This window comes from Sprattus sprattus (genome assembly GCF_963457725.1).
Source record: "Sprattus sprattus genome assembly, chromosome: 16".
In the NCBI taxonomy this organism is placed as follows: Eukaryota; Metazoa; Chordata; class Actinopteri; order Clupeiformes; family Clupeidae; genus Sprattus; species Sprattus sprattus.
This window is the reverse complement of record NC_137914.1, coordinates 20,194,193-20,213,950: the sequence shown is the minus strand read 5'-3', so window position 1 is coordinate 20,213,950 and position 19,758 is coordinate 20,194,193.

The window sequence follows — 19,758 nt, the reverse complement described above, 5'->3', positions numbered from 1 at the left end:
TACAACGCCACACAGAAGGGGAGGGGAAGGGAGATGGACTTCTCGGCATGAGTCTACCTCAGTCAGCCCTCCTCTTCTCATCACACTTTTATTCCATCCCACTACCCTTCTTTTTCTTTTTCTACATTTTTCTACTTTTTACTGGCTACACTAGCCCATTGGACTGTCTTTCCTTTATTTAAGTATTTATATCACTTTACACTATCCCCACACACACAAGCACAGGACTCTTTGGACTATCCACACATGCACATGAACACTTTTGCACTACTTTCCACTACCTGCACCTCTGTCACAAGTAAAGCACAATGTTATATGTATATGTTATATGTAAACACCCCACCCCCATGTGTACATGGTCTCCCTATGTGTATTGTTTTTGTTTTTGTATTTATTGTGATTTTTGTATTTATTGTGATTCATGTTTGTTTGTAAGTGTATGCTACTGGATGACCTTAATTTCCCTCGGGATCAATAATGTATCCATCTATCTATCTATCTATCTATCTTCATGCAATATCATGGTGCCTTTCCTCCCCTTCAGCCTTTGAAACACAATAGTTCATGTCCATAGATTCTTTGGTTCCTTTTAGGTTTTGGTTCTCCTTCTATTAGACAAATGGCAATTTGCCGACAGCTTGAAAGTCTTTCTTTCCCTTCTACTTGTGCTCTCTTTCCTCTAACATTCACTTATTAACCTCCCTCACATCCACCTGTAATTCTTGAACACTCCACTTTCACTCTTTCTTCCATGCCTTCTCTCATTCCATCTCTTCCTGTCACTGCAAACTATCACTTTATTTTGTCTCTCCATCACCTTCCATGATTCCTGTTGGTACAGAACAGATACGAAATGGCATGAGCACATCATTTATTACAGTTCTGTCTATCACTCTCTGGATTTGAAGTCTGAAGTCGTGACATGATCTTAGACTCTCTGTTTTACACCCTGTGTACATTTACTTAGTAACTTGAGCAAGACAAACCCAATCCTTACCATCACTGCCTCCGAAGTGCCTCTTAATGTTTTTTTTTCTTTATCTCATATGCCCTTTTCTCACAGTCTTTGTATTCTTAATTACATTGTATATCACAAGCATACAAACCATTTTTTGGCACATAATCCCATCGTTACACACAGACACAAACACAAGTACACCCCCTCTCCTCTTCCTTCCAATCTACGGTTGAGGAGTTTGATAATTGGTGTATAGTTTGGGTAATTGTAGACTAAGAAAGCTGTGCACAGACATAAACACTGTGTGGAACCGTTTTTATGTTATCAGCAGAAATGCAGTGAAGTGCAATACAAAACCCTATTATGGCGATAAAAATAAATTCAAATGTGAGTGCTGCCAAGTTGTTTTTAAAGGTGAGTGTACAAGAAAGATAGCACACAATATCCCACGCTATCTCAGGAACAGAGAAACTGCTAGATTGAAGACCTGTCACTCAAATGAGTTGGCCTTGTTGTCTGGATGGAGTGGAGTTGTGTGTGTGAAATGTGGCCACAGTAGTACAGTTCCTTTTAGGCGGGATCTTCACCAGGGTCGTACCATTCCATTCCATTCATGATGATTTCTGCAAGAGTATGTGTTCATATACATTAAAGCACATGCCCATGTCCAGAAGACACAAATGTGGACATTCAAATTTAGTTTGCTTCTTGCTTTGATGTGAGTCTGGATTTGTGTGTGTGTGTGTGTGTGTGTGTGTGTGTGTGTGTGTGTGTGTGTGTGTGTGTGTGTGTGTGTGTGTGTGTGTGTGTGTGTGTGTGTGTGTGTGTGTGTGTGTGTGTGTGTGTGTGTGTGTGTGTGTGTGTGTTTGTGTGTGTGTGTGTGTGTATGCGTGTGTTCCTTTGTTTGTGCAGAGATGATAGCCCACACAATGGGATAACAATAGTAGCAAATTGGTGTATGCATGTCAAGGACAACAAAGTTTAACACATCATCCGTAAAATGAATACTCCAGAAAATCCTTATTAGGATGGAGCAACGTGAGATGATCTGTTCTGAAGCTCTCACTGCACAGCAACACAATGGATACTTCTGTTCGAATGGTCATTTCACTTTAGGCTTGATGAGTCATGTCAAATGGGATCACATTACAAGATATCCACTAGATTTGTCAGCATGTACCCTCATCCAGATATGGGGGTTTCATAGCTGACTGAAAAACACACCCTGGTTGCTTTTGAACCAAATAATTAAGATAAAATAGCATAATAAATATCATGTTCTGACATTTTTGGATTTCAATACATGCTCTTTCAACAGATATTTTTTTCCACAGACATATCTCTCAAGCTTAAACTAGCATCTCTTAATCATAATTTAAAGAAAAGAATGCCATTACGGCTTACAAAATAGAATCACTGAATCATTACTCTTTCAAGCAAATGATCTGTCTGCAGCAAGCTAATTGACTGGATCCATTTTAGGCCCTACTTCTGTAATTCACCACTCTGCGGAGTATAAATAAAACCTTTCACACTTACAAAACCCTTAACTCGCTTCATACCACTGCAAAGAGCCGTGCCATTACAAGCCAATATCATGTGAGCGAAACTCACTGAAACTCACTGTTACGCTGCACACTCCTTTTACACAGCCGTTTTCTTGCCAGCATAGAACTACTGAGAAAAGAGCTAGAAGAAGCGTCTTGCTGTAAATATGCTATAACATATGGTTTGTTCAATAAGGTATTTGTTGTGATATCATTACAAGGCAGGTAGCAGTGAGAGATTAAGTTTGGCTTGCTTGCATGAGTTTCACAAACTGGTTGTAAGAGTGATTTAATACCTCTTGCGCTACACTTTAATGCACAGAAAGGGATTTGGAATTTCTTGATTGTTTCATAGTTGCCTACCAACCAATTATAGTGAACTGTTCTTTTATTTTTTTACTGGTAGATTAAGGCAGTCACACCCAACAGAGTGCACTCATGGTGAATTTCATCCTTGAGAAGTTTTACTGCTGGGTAATCTGTTCTTTTCTTTTCTCATCTTTTACTCCACTGGGTTCAGCTCCAGAGCTCGCACTAGCTTGTGTTTGATCAGCCCAGCAGAAGTGAGTTTCATTAATGTTTTATTTATGGAGTGAATGTTGAATTAGCTCCTAACTAATATATGTTTTCTTCCCGAAGAGATTGTGGTAACCACTGTTTCCTGTTGATTGATCTGTTGGCATTATTCCTCTGATCTGTTTTATTGTTGTTGTGTATTTATTATGGATGTCTTTTTATTAAAATATTCAATTAATTAATTAAATTAATCTTGGACAAATAAGCTTCATCAGTATGTATTTATTACTTTTCAATAATTCAGTGAGAGTTATAGTTTTGTCTGGAGCATAGAATTGTGCTTGTGCTGTTGGGTTACACGTTCCCACTGCCTTCCCAGACTATACAATACATAGTCTTTGGCCCAGGTTAACTAGGTATTCAGTGGTGGTATTGCAGTAGTGGATCACAGCATCAGATTCGGCATGGGTAATCACTTATGTACTAGTTAGAGGATTATGGCATGGGTCTACTCTCTTTCTTTCTCCAACATCCTCCCAAGTAGGGAATGACAGGGACAGCTGGGCAGGTTCAGGCTTATACCCAGAGAACGTTATTTGTTTTTCTATTTACTTTTCTGCTTTGAACATTGCCAGCAGGAAAACAATTACTACGACATTTTTCTTTTTCTTTAAGTCTGCCTTATTAAAAAAATATGGTCAAAGAAATACATTTTTAAATGCACTTCTCGTATTAATAAAGATAGTCATTTTTCATAATTCATGCCTCATTGCCTTCTTGTTCCCTGTGGGGTGTCTAGCCTACTTCCGTGGAGGGTAGGCCTATTCTCGGGGTCCTTCTGCCCTGCTACAGAACATGGCATCGTCAGCAGAGATAGTACCAGCCAGTGCGGGCACGGCTGCTCCTGCCATGGGCACTGCACACAACATTCAACTCGGGCAGCGCTTTGTGTCATGTTTTATGCAAAGGATTCATTTAGTGAGGTTGAATAGATGTAGTTGGTGATATGTTAAGTTGACCTTTCAGGTAATGGCATAAAACAAATTTGGTCTGTGTCTCAGTGTTAATAAAATCATCATGCCTAAAACATATTAAGTTCAGTAGTAGACTGTGGCACTTCAATCCAGTTAAATTCAATTCAATTCAATTTTATTTATATAGTGCCAATAAAAACTTGAAATTGTCTCAAGGTGCTTTCCAGAGCCTGGGCCCTGAAGGATGAGGGCCGCAGGGAAGGAATGAGGGAAGGAGAAGAGAGAATTAGAGGGACGGATCCATACATGTATCAGGAAAGAAACACATTAGCATATAAGTGGCATATGTACATGATACAGAAATGATTCCACAAAACATAAAAGAAGGTAAATACATGATGCATATAAAGGTAATAGTGAATGAAATGGAGAAATCCAGCATTCAGAGTATTGGTTGTAGAACAGCCTAGTGGGTGTACAGTGTCTTTATATGGTCACTAGCAGAAGAGAAGCAGAACAATTAACTAGAAAAGTATGTCAATGATGGCATTCCTATATACTACGGGAAAATAGGATGACACCTAGGGCCTGATTTACTAACAGGATTGCGCCCATTTCTGGCGTAAAATAGCGGTCGTAAACATAAAACGGTATTTACTAAGAGGCGCATTTGAGTAGAGTTGCATATTAACGCTTTGAGGGTGTGTACCTGCAAACAGGTGGGATGGTTTGGAAACGTGGGTGGTAACGTAGGCGTGAAGCGCTATTTAATGGGAGGAGTGCGCCTAATGATGAACTGCGTGGTATTTACTAAACTGCCCGGCGAGCGCACATCTCTGATTTGCAGGCTAATTCTCCGCCTCATAAAAGCACGTCTTAACCAGGAAGCGCATTTCCACTGAGTCTGAAAACGTTGATATGGCAGCAGCAAGGCAAAGACATAGACAGAGACAGCGAACAGAAATATTTTTTTCAACTCCTATAATTCATATATTCATATATATGAAATTAAACTTTCCGAACGTAATTGGAGAAATTGATCGCACCCACATGCAAACAGTCCCACCTTCAATCCACGAACACGTTTACCGAAACAGAAAGCACACATATTCAATGAATGTCCAGGTCATATGTGATGCCAACATTACCATTACTTACGTGGTAGTGGTCTGTCCATGACAGTTTTATCTTCCGGAATAGTGCCATCTATCCATGATTGAGCAACGGTGATTTTGGAGAGGCCTGATTACTTGGTAAATGTATTTGTTTCAGTGGGGATATATTGTAGTGAACCCATGTCCCTTGAAGAACGTATTAATCTCGCCATGTACATATCTATATTGTTATAATAGACAGTTTATGCATTAATGCCACCAATAGCATATTATTTATAATCGTGTTCTTTTAAACATCTCGCTGTAGGTGATGGCGGGCAAAGCAACAATATAACCCATTAAATCAGGTTCAGTGATTGAGCGAACGTGAACCAATATATCTATCTCGCTATCTATTCGCTGAACCTTAGTTTTTACTTCCTCGAATCTCCATGGTGGCAGTAACTTGCTGGCAAGTTCTCCAGTCTTTTAACGGTGCGCTAAATAATGATTGCTCAGCGCGTATCTGGCTTGATAAATATCACGGAAAATGCGGGGAATCACCATGCGTTAATGTGCGCCTGGCAACGGCGCAGATTAAGATGCGTTCGCAAATCATTCTTAGTAAATCAGGGCCTAGTTTCCCGATAACGACGTATCTTAACGGCCTACGTGGATTTTGGCGACCTCATAGACTCATCATTGCCGTAAGTGCGGCGTCGGGAAACCGCTCTGCAATATCCCTCTTACGACCAATTTCAAGTCCTTTTTAGCGTTCGGGAAACTGGGCCCAGGCTCTTTAAAGGGCGGAGTAAGCACAGTTTACCCAGCGCAGATCTGGCTTGATAAATACCACGGGAAATGCGCAAAAACACCGTGCGTTAATATGCGAACGCAGATTAGTAAATGAGGCCCTTAGTGTGTTAATGTATCACAAGCAGAGTAGAGTTGGAAAACCTATATGAAATTATAGGTTATGGTAATGAGGAACAATGTTATCACAGTCATAAGCATTTGTAGGCAAAGGTCCTTCTGTATGTTTAATTATCTAAACATCAATTTCATTACACCATGGCATGCCAGAGGCTAACCAGGATATCAGGTGGGGGGTCGAGAGTATGAACCTGGGTTAGGGTAGGGGAAGGAATTGTTTACAAACCCAGGTCAGGATAAAGGAAGGGGTATGACAAGTATTTGTCTGTAATTAATTGTTCTCTCCTTTGTATGTGGCTTTGGATAAAAGCATCTGCTAAATGACTAAATTATGTGGCCACTTCACCCAGGGTAGCAATGCATGGCTCCCTGAGAAACTCTGAAACTTCTGTGAAAAATAGTTTTATTTTTGGATTAGTAACAGGGTCTCCTCAGCCTGGAAGGACTGTTTTGGGGTGGGGTATGGATGTTTCAAGAGGGGGGTGGATGTTACGTTTGCAGTGCTTAAGACTCACATTTCCATGGCCTCCGATGTGAATCCGGTCTTCACTTCAACCCTCTTCTGTTCCTCACCCACGTCCCACAAGTCATGCACAAAACAACACAACTCCGTGAAGTTCAGAGCACTTCCCCACACGCTTTAGGAATGCAGGAGGCCAAGTTTAGCTCTCAGGCGGTGGTGGCAGTCATGATGGCAGAGCATATTTCATTAAAGCCTCTCTTGATGGCATATTCTCTTTCGTGTCTGTATTCCTCCGAACGATGCTGTCATTATCCTGCTCCTTTCTCCTGTAGTGAGGAGTGCAGGCCATGTTCTGTCCTTGTCCTCTGTACCCAAAGATGTCTTTGTGCAGCTGACATTCGCCCACAGAGCCCAATACAATACTGAGGATCACACACACACACACACACACACACACACACACACACACACACACACACTGCTGCTTCTTGACTAGTGCTTTCTGTCCTTCAGGCTGATTGCAGTTACTTCAAGGGTCTATGTGCTGCATGTGTGAATATGTATAGATGAGTAGGAGTGAGTGGGAGCTTTCTCTCTAGTCCTTGTAATATTGTCTTGCCTTCACCTACTTTCTTCCCCTCTTCTCCACAAGCTTTACAATAACCACCTCTTAACTTGACCTCCTAGTTTATCTACTCTCTAGGAGTGCTTGCATCACATAAGCGCTGGGCTGTGCCAGGAGACGCTGCGGTGACCAGCCACTTCACTTGCCACTGGTTTGTCCCCCTTTTCTCTGGCCTACAGCTCTACTTCTTCTCCTCCACCCCTCTCCCTCACTCCCGGTGCCCCCTCTGCCTCCACTGCCTCCTCCTGCTCACTGTGCCAGCCCTGGGACTCATTAAAGCAGGCTTGAGGAGTGCTGCTGCTGACAGCAGGCTATGGTGGCAGAGGGGGAGAAAATGGGTCATTAGAGGGAGAAAGGGGAAGAGAGGCACTGCTCCACAGACAGAACAGCAACCGTAGTAGCAGTAGCAGCAGTTTAGCTATTATTCAACTGGATGCTGCAACGTGGCTCCCCCTCTCGACACCTCTCCCTATAGGCCTACTGGCAAAAACATTAGCTAAGTTGATACGTGACTTGAGGAATATCTTCATAAAAGTGCGTTGTTTTAAAGAAACTGACTTGCCTGAAAAGTTTAAACTAGTTATCCATAGTTGATAAAATGTGACAAAAACAATGTATGTTCCCATAGCCTAACCCTAACTAATGTAGGTCACCTGCTGGAGAAAGTGCTTACATGGAGGGATGAGTCTGATGTGTGAGCATACATACGGATTGCATAGTTATTTACACGTACATGTACAATGTTATATAATGTATTCAGCTGATTAAGTTGTTGTATGTTATGATGACTGGCGTTAAGCAGGGTCACCTGGAAATGATTGTCTTTCTGATCATCTGATCATTTTGTGACTTCTGTTAAGAAAAAATAGTTCTCGACGCAAATATAACTTTAAAATTCCAGGTGTTGTATAGCAACCTATTACTTGCTGACTTGAATCAACAATGACTTTCTGTTACGTTAAAGGAAAGGACAATGGCAGCAGTCATTCATTTTTTGCAGCGCCCATCATAAAAAAATATCAGACCTCCGAATGTTGGAGTGACCCATTCAAATCAATTTTTGCGACATTCTGAGGAGCCGTATAATAGGATGAATATAATTAGATAATTAAGCCTATAATGATTGAATAATTAAAACAAAAATTGCAATCTGTTCATGGACATCGATACTATCAGCAGTTGCTTCATTTTTTGGCTGGAACGTGTAGACGGCCTTAATACAGCAGCAGAAATATTGAAGGACTTCAATTTCAAAACACAATAAAAGCAAGGTTTTACAAAGCATTTGCAAAAATGTTGTCGACACTGCAAACTCTGATTTGCATGAAGCTTTATTTTGAAACCAACATTTTTGAGGAAAAAAGACATTTAATACACAACAAAGGAATAGTAGTTTTCCTCTCATATTAGGTAAGAATGATGCTTAATGGGCATATGTATTTAGACTGTATGCTATACACAAATATTGGACAGCACTGTGCAGTGTGGAAACAGTAGGTCATGGCACTGCTGATCCTGGTGCTGCATCACTAGAGATGAGAGTCACGACAAACCCGCAGTAAATGAAGTGTGAGAGACGCCACTATTTGCCTGACCTCAGATCAGAGCCATGTCAGGTGACAGCTAAATGGAGAGTTGGAGGTACCGTCAGCTGTGACCTGAGATCTGACCTGGATTGACAGGGGAAGTTTAAATGTCATCTACAGCATAACCCAAAGATGACCTGACATCACTTGGGAAATGACATTTAATTATATGGGCTTATATAGAGTGTGACTGAATGTATTGTTGTTTTAGAACACACATCATTTCTATTTGCTCACCTTGCCTTGGTACAAGCATTCAATTTTTATTTTTATTTAAACTAATTTAAAACCTGATCAGAAATCAGTAACGTCATGTGTCACTGTTTGATAAAAACAGCGAACATGTGAAGAATAAACACTTTATAGGCTGTAATTCTTTACAGCCACAGATGGGAACCACAATTGTGTGTCTGTCACTAATAACATCATAACACCATTTATATTCAGAATCTGTATTGTAGGACTGGAGACTAGGGTTTCACATTTTGAAAAAAAATTCCTGTCCTCCCTCTAAAATAAATACAGTGGATTAATTGCCCAATTTGGATTGGAACACATGGAGACAAGGACGGCGTAGCAGACATCCTTAATAATATGTATCTTCCTCTTCTGTGGCAGTGACAAGCACAGTTCCCCCTGTGTAAGAAGTCCTCCGAGAGATCCTGTCGTCTCATTCCAGTCACAGAGTCAGGTACGCTTCCATAATCTTTGCTGCAACCACACTGAAGTAATAAAAGGCAACTATAGCTGCTTACAAGGCAAAGTTTAGGGTCTTGTCATTCTACACAGGCCCACACACACACACACACACACACACACACACACACACACACACACACACACACACACGCACGCATGTACACACATACACACACACACACATTTATATACAAAGGCTGTTTGAGGACACTGGATTTCTTTAGTTGCAGTGCAAAAATCAAGTAATTACGTACAGTGGGGAAAATAAGTATTTGAACCCCTACCGATTTCGCAAGTTTGGCCACTTGCAAAGAAATGTGTGATCTAGAATTGTATTGGTAGTTGTATTTTAACAGTGAGAAACAGAATATCAACAAAAAAAAATCAGAAAACTGCATTTTATAACATTTATGACTTTATTTGCATTTGATGCAAAAAATAAGAACCCCCAAGCAAACAGCAAGAATTCTGGCTCACAATGACCAGTTATGTGCCCAAGAAGCACACAGATTAGTCCTCATTAGGTCTAACAAGGTACCTGATCTCAACTGGTGACGTTTATAAAAGAAACCTGTCCAAAGAATCATACTTCACACCTTCAACCTCACCACAATGGGCAAGATCAAAGAGTTGTCCAAGGACGTCAGAGATAAGATTGTAGACCTGCACAAGGCTGGAATGGGCTACAAAACCATTGGCAAGCAGCTTGGTGAGAAGCAGACAACTATGGGTGCGATTATTCGTAAATGGAAGCAACACCAAACAAATGTTAATCGCTCTAGGTCTGGGGCTCCATGCAAGATATCCCCTCGTGCGGTATCAGTGATCATTTGAAAGGTGCAGAATAACCCCAGAACTACACAGGGGGAGCTTGTGAATGATCTCAAGGCAGCTGGGACCACAGTCACCAAGAAAACCATTGGCAACACACCACGCCGTAATTTACTGCAGCACTCGCAAGGTCCCCCTGCTCAAGGAAGCGCATGTACAGGGCCATCTGAAGTTTGCCATTGCATACTTGAATGATTCTAAGGAGGATTGGGAGACAGAATGTGGTCAGATGATACCAAAATCAAGCTCTTTGGCATCAACTCGACTTGCTGTGTTTGACAGGGGGGGGGGGGAATGCTGAATATGACCCCAAGAGTACATCATACCCACCATCAAGCATGGAGGTGGAAACATTATGCTTTGGGGCTGTTTCTCTGCCAAGGGTACAGGACGACTCCACCGCATCAAGGGGACTATCATGGATGGGGCCATGTAACGTGGAATATTGGGCTTGAACCTCATTCCCTCCCATTGAAAATGCAACCTTAAAGATTTGGAGAGGATCTGCAAAGAGGAGTGGACCAAAATCCCTCCTGAGATGTGTGTAAACCTGGTGATCAACTACAAGAAACGTCTGACGTCTGTGCTTGCCAACAAGGGTTATTCCACCAAGTACGAAGTCATTTTTGTCAGTCAGTTTTGCTAGGGGTTCAAATACTTATTTTTTGCATCAAATACAAATAAAGTCATAAGTGTTATAAAATGCATTTTTCTGGATTTTTTTGTTGATATTCTGTTTCTCACTGTTAATATACACCTACCATTACAATTATAGATCACACATTTCTTTGCAAGTTGCCAAAATCGCCAGGGGTTCAAATACTTATTTTCCCCACTGTAAGTGTGATTGCATCTGTTTTAAATCAACTGTTTAAAATGCCTTTGAAATGCAATTGATTAAACAATCCTGTTCCTGTCTTTCTAATTCTACATCCAATTAATCATTACAGAAATTCAGCACACATTCCAACTTGAGTTATGTTGGAGTGCAACATAAGCCTGATGAGAATACCTTCAAACAAACGAAGATAACAGTTTATCTCGGTTTCAGTGATTAAAAGCCCTGCTATCCCCAGACTAAAATGTTCTAAATAAGGCAGAGAGGTATCACTATGAACGTATTCTTTACACTTCTAATAGAAATGGTATGAAACACCAGTCTTAAACTCTGAGAGTCTTTAATGTACAGATTAAATGAATTTGTGTACATAGCTTGGAGGTGTACTCCTAGGCATCCCAGCAGCCTCCTCTTCCCTGTGCCTCAGAGCTGTCACCTAGTTACTCATGCTGCCTTGACTCTTTCTGTCTTTCAAAGCAAACTGGCAGTCTATCAGAGTACGCAGATGACTTTTAAGGTGTTGGAGGCTTGCTTAGATGGTAGAGAGAAACAGAGAATGAAAGAGTGATGGAGAGAAAAGGGGAAAAGGTGGAAGAACAAGAAAGAGAAAGACCTGACTGGCAACAGGCTTCATGAAAAATGCATCAGTGCTTGCCGAGTCGGTGAGTTTGCTCCAGTGTGTGTTGGAGAAGACAAAGCCCTGCGCTCATGCCCAGACACTGGGAGGGAGGGAGGCTCTCAGGGCTCTCTCAGCGGCAGGCAGCCCAGCCCCCAGTCACACCGCTGGGCCTCTCCATCACCTCTCCTCACACCTCACTGGCCTGCCGTCAACTCGGAAGAGCTCTACATTCATAGTATCGCAGAGCTGCTGCCTCTGGGCCAAAAATACACATCCTAAAACACTTTATGATTTTGCTCATGGTACTGTCAGTGGCTCAGTGGTTAGCACTAGAGGGGATGATGGCATCTGACAAGCATTTAACTAATGTGCTATTGTGGGTCATTCTGGATCACTGAAACAAGGCACGCAGTGTACTGTGAAGAAGAAACTTTTCATCTTTCATTGTAGATGTTTTCTGTCTAAAAAAAGAAATTTCAGTCAACGTATTAATTCACACATTTGTGAAGTGCATATCAGAATGCACAAGTTAGTTTGAGAAAAATAGTTTGAGGCATGTTCCATTTCCCTGAAATGTTTGCTCTTGTTTAAATGTGTTTAAAAGACAGCCAGAGCCAGAGGGGGGCTCATCTGTTGCTGCGCTGACCTTGAGGGGAGCAGACATGAGCAGACGTGTGTCTGAGTTCAGCACATCAAATCAGTGGGACTACAATCAGCGATAGGGTTGACATTGAACAAGCACTGTTATCGAGGTCCTGCTGGTTGTGAAATCGGCCCTTTACTCCATTAGACCTTCATGGTTATCAGTCCTTTGGTGGGATTTAGGGGATCCTGCAGACCTCCTGCTACAAACACAAACGGCCCTTTCCCTCCCTCCCGACCGCCTACACACACATGCGTACTCTATCGCTATCGGCACAGCAAGGTTCTCTGGAGCTTCAAAGATGGTGCTGGCTGGTTACGCTACCCACAATGCCTGGTGTCACTTATCTCGGGACACCATAAAGAAACCCCATGCAAATGTGGCCAGCGATTAATGAAAAGATTGCACTTTTACATTCCATTCCATGTTGTTTGCCTTCTCAATTCCGCTACAATTTACAGCTTCTCAGTTGGTTAGGGGCTGAAATCAAAAGATTGCATGATCAAATTAGTGCAAAATTCCAAGACATTATGCCCATATTAGCATGTAAAAATCATAAGCCATTCATAAGGCATAAACATTTATTGGCCTTGTTAGAATGCGCTGACCTTCACTGTATAAGACATGTAAAAGGAGAAAGTAGGCTACATTTTATCTGTCATTTGTGTGGCTGTATATGCGATATTTGACTGACTGTTTTGCTCAAGCAAATGTATGGCAACAGTTATTGTCACACACACCGTGGCAGTGTGGCAGTAATAACCTCTGTTCCCCTTGAGTAAAACCCCTTTCTATTTTACCTGTCAACACTTGAAAATGATGTAACTGTTGCAGACTAGACCTGTTTACTGATAGAGTAGCTGTGATTGTGACAGCATGTTTCTCTTCAACAGCAAAAACATCACCTGTACTTTTCCTTTACATCACCTTTACTTTCCGTTTGTATCCATAACGTTTGAGGTTGTGTAGATATAGCCATGATATTTTGTGTAATGAAGAGAGAGAGAGAGAGAGAGAGAGAGAGAGAGAGAGAGAGAGAGAGAGAGAGAGAGAGAGAGAGAGAGAGAGAGACCCTTTTTAGATGTTGAGAAATTCCACAATCTATCTTTTAGTGTAGATGTTAAATTTAGAAGCAGTCAGAAAAACATATTGAACATAAGAAGAACAGGTAAGTAATAAAGTAAATGGCCACGGGGCTACTGCTGGGAGGTGAGTTTGCTACCACCTGGTAATTGCAGATTGCTATGAGTAAATCCTCAGCTAGAGCTAAGCTTCCTCTGGAGGTGAACGGAGCACAGGCAAAGTAGCTTATAGCAGCTTGAGGGGGCATCTGTGGAGAACTAGCATATTAATTCCGCCTGGTGAGCGCTGTGGCATGACATCCACCCAAAAAACATGTACCCTCTGTTATTAGTTGAACATAGAACTTTTTGGTATATACGGAAAAGGTTTCAGAAGTCTTTGAATTTCTGTCATGTTTGGCTCTAAAGCCTCGTTCTGTGTGGGTACACAAGCACAGCCCCATTCTTTTATGCGGAGGAGCAGAACGGAAGCTGTACGTGTTGAAGCTATTGGGACTGAAATAGTGATATTAACCTATGAAAACTTATTATATTATTTTTTTGTTTAAGCATACAGTTACCACAAGTTATATTTACTCAAGCCTGAAAAAAATATAACTTCATTTTGATTTCTTGAGTACAAGTATTTTGCGGTGGTGGCTAAAGATAAAGAATGGTATAATGTCAGAGGAAAATCAGGCAGAAAAGAAAAATAACACTAATGATCCTCCAAAGCCAGGATGGGAAAGAAACTGCCAAGTCTTAGTCACGAAGGGGGGAACCTTTTGAAACGTTTTGATCTGCTGTCAGATGAATAACCACAGGAAGCTGAAATGAAACACACAAGGGAGAAGAGCGTGTCCAGAGCTATTTTAAAGAGAGCGTCACAGTGGGAGATGAGAGACTGTGGAGCAGTCTGGTGGGGGTGCAGTGACAGACTCCTCCTGGACTAGCAGTGGAGATAGAGGCTGCTGCCCAACTGGCTCTACAGGTGGAGCACTGGAGTCAGCTGCAGCAGCAGATCGTGAAAGAGACACAAGGATTTGGTTAAATCGGCCTCCTATTACTGCGTGGCAATTACTTTATTACAATAGCTTTACGTTTAGCATTTTGTCTGTGTGGGGGGATGATATGAACTGCCACCTTAACCCATGGACGGGACAGGGTCGGGACCTGGGTGGATGAGACGAGGAAGCTGCCGATGCAGTGTGTGCTGATCACATGGTGAATTCTCAAGCAGAAGAAAATATGGCAAATGTTGTGACAACCAGGACATCTCAAGCTGATCTAAGTGATGAAACACAAAATGAAGGAAAATAAGCAACGATTAATGTATGTGATAGGAATGTATGTATTGTATGTATTGACTTCAAACATATATCGATGCAAGAATAGTTTAAATAGAGATTAAAATGAAAAGGAAACAAGAGTTATATTCATAGACTTTTCACAAATGAAACACTACCCAACATGTTCAACAAATACATCATCTCAGGCATAGCCGGAGGATGACTATCCAGGACTCTAGGCAAAATGGTGTCTATTGACTTAAATTCAACCCATTTCAAATGATTTGCGCAAATATTCTTATTCATGTCATTGGCATATGATATACACCATTTCAGTTTTTTAATACTGTACCACACCTGAAAGATCGGTACACAAATAATTAACAAAATCTATTGACACAATTTAGAAAAATCTTTGTTGAAAAGGCCGAGCCAGTCTTTAGGTCATGGTCAGACATTTTGCTCCTTATCTCAATTTTTTAAATCAAAACAAATACACCATTGCGTGTTTATACTACACTACCACATCTGAAAGAATGTTCAAAATCTATCAACATGTTTTAGAAAAATCTTCATTTAAAACTCTGGGCCGATGTCTCTCTCGTAGGGAAAGCATAATGCCTTGGCCAGTCTTCCTATAGATTCAAAGACATGGTGCTTTATTGCAAATAACAATAGGATACTTTTGCCCAGGTCCAGTCGTGTGAAGGTGAGTCTTTCTTTAAATAATAAAACTACCAAATAAAACCTTTATAGGAGCCAGGAGTCTACAATCCATTCAGTGTGACTCCTTTCAAAGTTAAAATAAAATGGAGTTCCTTTAAAATGCTCAATGTCTTTTTTGTTCTTCACATACTGCATTTCCTCATATAAAAACTGGTATTCAATTAAAAACACATTGAACAAAAAGGTGTGATGATGAAAGTATGTAACCTTGGTTCTCTAAGTAGAATAACGGGTCACCAAGACTATGAGAAATAAAGGCCTGTTACCTTCTGCTGCTGAGGTAAATAAGGCCCTGGTCACTATTTGAGGAAATACAGTATTCGAGTAAAGTGCCCTGCTCTTCCAGTTCAACAGCAAACCAATTAAAGCCAGACCGTTTTGATTTGAGTATCCCTCTCAACACTCCACCTAAAAACATACTGAGACATTCTCTTATCCATCTTCTACATTCATGTAAAATAATGACCACCTCTCCTGGTCAGTCTGCTTTCTCATGTCTTTTGCATGCTGTCTGGTCACAGAAATCAACATGCCAGAAATGTATGAACTGTCATTGCTATTCACTACAAAAAAAAAAGACAGCAACGATAAGTCATGATTTTAATGACTGTGCACTGGGCTCCATAATGACCTACTAAAAATTCAAGCTTAGGGCAACCGTATTTATTAACTGATTGGGAAACGACATCCCTACCTGTATTCATTTAGCAAAATGCACAGGCAAGGGTTTACACTCCTTTGGTTGATAGGTTTAGGAGAACTTAGTTAAAACTGTTTTCAGCAGCTTTAACATTCAACTGTAGTTTTGAAGCTCTGCAAAACCATTTATAACATAAATCCACACAGTATACCTGAGTGGCGTGGTGTTGTGTCATCTGATGCTCACTGGTACAACTCCATCCACCCAATGGCTCCCATTCAGCTGCTGTTTTATGACATTAACACAGAGTCTACATTAGCCTCTGACAGAATCATTTACAGCCTCAGTAGTCCTGCAATCCTCTGTAATTTCAATCATCCTCGCCTGAAATTAAAATCACATTACAGGTGGCAGTCATATGCAGTCTACAAAAAAAAGCAGTCTTCCCCCCCGCAAGAGCTAACTGGGCATGCAGTGGAGAAGGCTAAGGTTGAATAACACTCTCTGTTCAAACTAGTCCTTGTTGTCAAGAGGTTTTCAAGCGTTGACATTTCTGTTTCATGATACGCACTGCACTATATGGGCACAGGATATCATTTTTAAAATGATATACGTATCTACTATTGTACATTTCCATAAATACAACTTGATTCATAAAAACAGAGCAGTAAACACAATGACACACTGAGACTTTTAGCAAAAATGTTTAATCTCTCCTTGATGCATGTGTTTATTTACAAGTAATAAATCTGCAAAATAGGAAAGAGCAGAATATTTACACAATGAACATTTAACAGCCAACCTGTCACAGTTGATTCAAGTCTGAAACTCTTAAAAATGTATCAGAATTCATAAAGTATTTCAATTCTTTAGTTTGTCTTCTTTAAGTCCACATTTCACACCTGTCCCTATGCTTTTTTTTTGTTGTTGTTGTTGTTGTTGTTGTAATAATCTTCTTAAAAAGTACAGCTTTTCCAATCAGCCAAAATAGGGCTAAAATAGGACATAAAAGTAACAGGGTGGATTATTTGGGCCGAGCAGAAACAACACAAACCAAAGAGAAGCACACAACTCAAAGCCGAGGGGCAAGGACCGCAGAAGGAATGGTGTGACCATTTAGGCTGTAGTCAAGCAGGCGCTTGTGGAGAATGTAAGAGGTCATGTAAGGTTACAGGATGGGAGGGGGGAGCTGACAAGGCACTCTGTGCAAAGTGTAAGCTCTGTGTCTGTAGAAACAGCTCCTTCATTAAAACATGTCTTGCTATTTTGTTTTTCAGGCCCCAAACAGCAAGAAAAACAAAAGACTCCTACAGCTGTCATTTGATCATACATGCGACAAAACAAAATAGTGGCAAAGCATAATTAATCAACACACAACCAAAAAAAAACATTTAAGCACTTGCTTCATTTACAAGAATGAGTTTCTGAAATTTGATTGATTATGCTCATTCTGGAAGAAACAAAGAGAGAACAAAACAACACTCTTCTTCACCAGAAAAGGCTTAAACATCACAGCGCATGAAGTGCCTTGGCGTTTTCAAACACATCCAGCTGTTTTACCATCAGTCATCAAAGCCAGTGCAGCAGAGAGGCAGAGCCCATCAACATTTCCATCAGAAATTAATGTGGAAACGAAATGCACTCAATCAGCTAGTAAATGCTTATTGATGTGTATAATAGTGCTTTAAACCATTAAGCACCACGGAGAGGTCTCACTGGTAATCTTAATTGATTAAAAAATATCACTTTAACATGCATGGAAAACAAATTACCAAGTACCTTGAGACTGCGATATTAAGATATTGGTAGAAAAAAAAAGAAAAAGAAGAAGAATGGAAAATAGTTGTATTTGGAGACCACAATCACAAGTAAAGCCTTTTCTGTTGGACATATAACCCTGTTTCAAGTTTATATCAAGTATAAGTAGGAAATCCAGCCCTGTCAGTGAGGGGTGGTATAAAGGGTTTTAAGGAGTCGGGTGGGAATGGGGGTGTGACTGAGCCACTGAGTGTGTTCTTGGGTTGCAGAGTGGCATGGAGAATTCTCAATGAAGTCAGAGCTGCTTTGATGGAATTGGTTACTGCAAACTCTTTCATTATTCTATCTGGATAGGTCAGAGGGGAGAAGATGGTGTAGGCAGGGAAGATCAAGAGAGCTATGATTCGAACATGCACGGTTAGGAACGGTCTTGGAAGAACCCTTGATTTCATTTCAGGTAGATGATCACAGTAGAGCAGAGACCAGGAGGATATCCAATAGAACCATTCAACAAAAAAAAAAAAACGTTCCTGAAGAGCAAAAACAAGGCGAGCTGAACGCAAGGAGAATTGTATGTCTACTGTGGTATGGAGACCTGCTCCCAACTGATTCAGAGAGATTATAATATTGTATACTATATACTTAAATAAACATAAATAAAAAAGGATAACTTCTTCATTGAAACCATGCCAACTCATCTAACCCCTGCTGTTTAGTGGTGGGTGTACTGAGTTAAAAAAAAGGCAAAGACAGAAACTTCAAATCTATAGTTTGAGAGACTTTGAATTTCTTTGATTATTTCTGACCTAAATATTTCAGTTAAGTTTCGATGCCTGATTTAATCTCAATGGAAAGGGTAAAAGGAGTGTAGCTTTCTTCTGTTGTTTGAACAGGTCTGGCTTAAGGAGGATGCTGCCACACTTGAAAGGGAGCACGGGGAACACACAGAGCTTCACAAAGGTACAACATTTCAGAGGAATACAAAATAAGGGAGAACAGAAACACTTTGACAACGCCAAAGTCGATTTCACTGTCTTGTTACACATCACTGATGTTTACATTTTCTAAAATTGTTTCTTTTTCACACAATAGATCACAAAATAATAACAGATAACGTCCATTCTCTCACTGTGTACCACATGAAAGACATGTTTTTATACAGGCAATGTTCTAGTGTGTTGCCATTGATAAAAAAAATAAAAAAAAACTAGGGAGAAAAAAAACCCAGTACAGTTTCAAATTCACTTAAGAGAATAAGAAAAAAATATAGCTGACCACAGTTCAAATTACAAAAACTGACAACTATCAATAAACTTCCACGACATATGGTGACCTGTGACTACATTTAATCACGCATGAGGAAATGTTTAGCTTACACAGCCCAAGACATGGGTTGGTTTAAAAAAAAAAAAAAAAAAAAAGAACAGGCTCATGTCAATTCTGTACCACAATGTGTTATAGAAGCCAAACTACAGCGTTCATCTTCTGACAGAACTCTACACTCCAACTTCAGGCACTAAAGCCTCAGCCTCACTGAGAAGGATCTGGGGAAGGTGTGGGAGAAAATCAAAAGAGTAGTCAGTCCTTAGAGGGAGACCACTTGATATGGATAGACAGAGAGTGAGAGAAAGGAAGAAAGGAAGAGACAGAAAGAAAAGGAAGAGGGAGAGAGAAATATGAAATAAATTCATATCTGCTACACTTCACCATGCGACGGAACTATGATTCCCTCCCTCGAAGTTAGAATGTAAAGCGATTCATACTTTCACACATTCTCCCTTAAGCTGGGGGACATATCCTTCATTTGACACTGTGGAGCTGTATTGCCACCGCGGGAGCGAGGAGCTACTACACTAGTGCATGGCCCCAAACAACATGGATGCCTCTCCTTCAGGTGGCTGAACTCAGCTGGCAGATTCTGAGACAACATTTGTACTGTTATTGTTGTCAGATGTACG